General features: G+C 46.9%; 1 protein-coding gene across 1 annotated transcript in view; it reads left to right on the plus strand.

Annotated features, from left to right (window-relative positions):
* Positions 1-331: 331 nt before the first annotated feature.
* VANGL1 (VANGL planar cell polarity protein 1) overlaps positions 332-2,817 on the plus strand; it is a 49,697-nt gene continuing 47,211 nt past the window's right edge. Inside the window, exon 1 of the mRNA XM_077767133.1 lies at positions 332-410. The gene's annotated coding sequence lies outside the window, so the exon portion shown is untranslated. The remainder of the gene's footprint in view (positions 411-2,817) is intronic.

Below are 2,817 nucleotides of genomic sequence, written 5' to 3' on the forward strand. Positions count from 1 at the left end.
TCTGTAGCTAAGAGCACAGGTCGTGGAATTAGATTGTCAGACTTCAAGCCCCGGCTCCTTCACTTCCTATGACCTAGCTTTCCTTAACTGTAGCATGACATTAATATCTGATGTCCTTCATGTTCTTGTTCTGAGGATTAAGTGAGATATTACATGCAAATGACTTAAATGGCCCACAACATTTAAGTTGGGTAAGTACCCAAGTAACTGCAGTCTGTTAGATTGTTACTGCCGTGCTCTCTCTCTGTAAAGGATCCAGCTATGGTTACGGGACTAGCTGTACGTGGGCCTGTGATGAGGGCGTCGTCCTATGCCATTTTCCAGAAGGTGGACAAGACAGGTTTAAGTGGACCTGGGGCTGGATCATGTTTCTGCCCATGGATTTGGTCTCGCCTGCAGCCTGATGAAAGGTACATGGCGCTGTCCCTGTTAGTGTCTTTCTGAATCCCGTTTATTGGACAGCAGTCATTGGACCAGGCACCATGAGATTTAGGAGGCGGTACTCGTAAAATCTTTTTTAAAGTGTTTTTAGTGTTTTGTGTTTTTTTTTTTTTGAGAGAGATTGAGACAGAACATGAGCAGGGAGGGGCAGAGAGAGGGAGTCACAGAATCCGAAGCAGGCTCCAGGCTCCGAGCTGTCAGCACAGAGCCTGACGCGGGGCTTGAACCCACGAACCGCGAGATCATGACTTGAGCTGAATTCTGACACTCAACCGACTGAGCCACCCAGGCGCCCCTCAAATCTCAATTTTGAAGCTTAAAAATCTAGCAGGGGATAAGGGGGTCACTTGACAACAGACGTGTTAACCATTCACAGCTCTTCAGAAACCCACACCCTGCCGCTGGGGGTGTTCCACGGGTAACTAAGGACTGGAGCAGTTATTCTAGGAAAGGGAGTTGAAATCCTTGGCAACACAGGTAAAATGAGGTTGACATTTTCTTTGCTTGCCTGTAGTGGCCCAGGATCATTCATTTATCAGAGGTCTGCTGTCATGAGCGTATCAATTGGGTTTGTGACAAATGCCATGGGCCCTCTGATCCCCCCATCAGTGACCCGGAGGGTGTTTGGTGGTTGAGAGAACAGTAGTTCAGCAAAGTGTTTTGCAGGACTCTGCCGTACTCTTCCCACCCTCCCTTCCTGACAGCCCCAAGGCCTGTCAGATAAACCCAGCGGAACCCGCAGTTTTCTCTGGTCCCTCTGATACTCACTTCCAACCTGGGAGTAGGAAAAGAAGGCCCAAGGAACAGAATGGAAATCACTAAATTACTCAGTTACAGTTAATGGTATTTGTTCAAAGCAGAATAGCACCGACCAAAAAAATGTGCATAAAGCATAATGCACGCGATATGGACGGCTTATGCCATACTAAGATATGGTTAAGCGTCTGACTGAGGCTCAGGTCATAATCTCACCATTTGTGAGTTCGAGCCCATGTCAGGCTCTGTGCTGACCACCTGGAGTCGGCTTCGGGTTCTGTGTCTCCCTCTCTTTCTGCCCCTCCCCTGCCCACACTCTGTCTCTCTCTCTCTCTCAAAAATAAATAAACATTTAAACATAAAATAAAATCTAAGGAAGAAGGCATTCCTTCATAAGGAAGGGATTTTACTTTACTCACAAATAATAATGCCTGAGGCTTATGTGTGCCTTCCATGTGCTAGGCATCGTTCTAAATGACTGTGAACTCTTTCCTTTGATACCCACCACGAGCCTATAAGGTAAGTAAACTATAATTGTGTTGCTGTAGCTAGGGACACAGGCACAGAAAGGTTAAGTAACTTGATCTGAGGTTGTTCAGCTGATCCATACCAGAGCCAGGATTTGAACAGTGGCAGTGTTAACATGTGCTCATTGCTTCTTCTCCATCCAAGAAGAGCTGAATGTGAACAAAATTATTTTCCCCTAGAGTGCTGTATACTTGAAAATGGGCACCTTGAAAAAAACGTCAGCTGCAAAACACAATAAAAATAATAATCAAAAGGGACACCTGGGTGGCTCAGTCAGTTGAGCGTCCGACTTTGGCTCAGGTCATGATCTCACGGTTTGTGAGTTTGAGCCCTGAGTCTGGCTCTGTGCTGACAGCTCAGAGCCTGGAGCCTGATTGGGATTCTGTGTCTCCCTCTCTCTCTGCACCTCCCCTGCTCACACTCTGTGTCTCAAAAATAAACTTAAAAAATGCTTGAAAAAAAAGTAATGGAGTAAACCCTTTAGCATTCTATGTATATAAAAAGTAGCATGCACAGTGTACATAAACACGGTTGTACCAGAAACTTCTTTCCCTTAGAAACGCATCCACTGCAGAAGGAGCCAAAAGGCCTTTTAAATGCAGTGTGTGTCTCTGTACCCTCACAGGATACCTTTCCACACTCCAGACTGGAGTTCCCTTAATTACTTAATGGCTGTAGGCAGAGTCATTGATGTTTTTATAATTTCCTTCTCGTCACGGTTAACTTCTGTTTACCACTGTCATTACCGTAACATATTATTTCCCTCGCATGATTTTCGGAACGCTGTGTTTTTCTTCTAAGTAGTAGTCAGGTAATATTTTACGTGGGTGAACTTGACTTTAGGGAAAGCTCCTCTGTGAGGCCCCTGACCTTCGACGTGTGTTTAATCAAGCATGGCGAAGGGGGCCCTCTGACGTTTTTGCCTGGTAATCCCAGAATTTAAGATGCTGCGACGCGGTCAGAAGTGTCCTGCACACCTGTGCCCATGGTGGCCTCCTGGCCTTCACGAGATGGGCCTCGACCCGCCCTCTCCCGCTCCTGGCGTCTGCCTCCAGCTCCCACCCCTCCAGGGGTGAAGGGAGGAGGGCGGGG

Source organism: Crocuta crocuta, unplaced genomic scaffold (assembly GCF_008692635.1).
Source record: "Crocuta crocuta isolate KB4526 unplaced genomic scaffold, BGI_CrCroc_1.0 scaffold180, whole genome shotgun sequence".
NCBI lineage: Eukaryota > Metazoa > Chordata > Mammalia > Carnivora > Hyaenidae > Crocuta > Crocuta crocuta.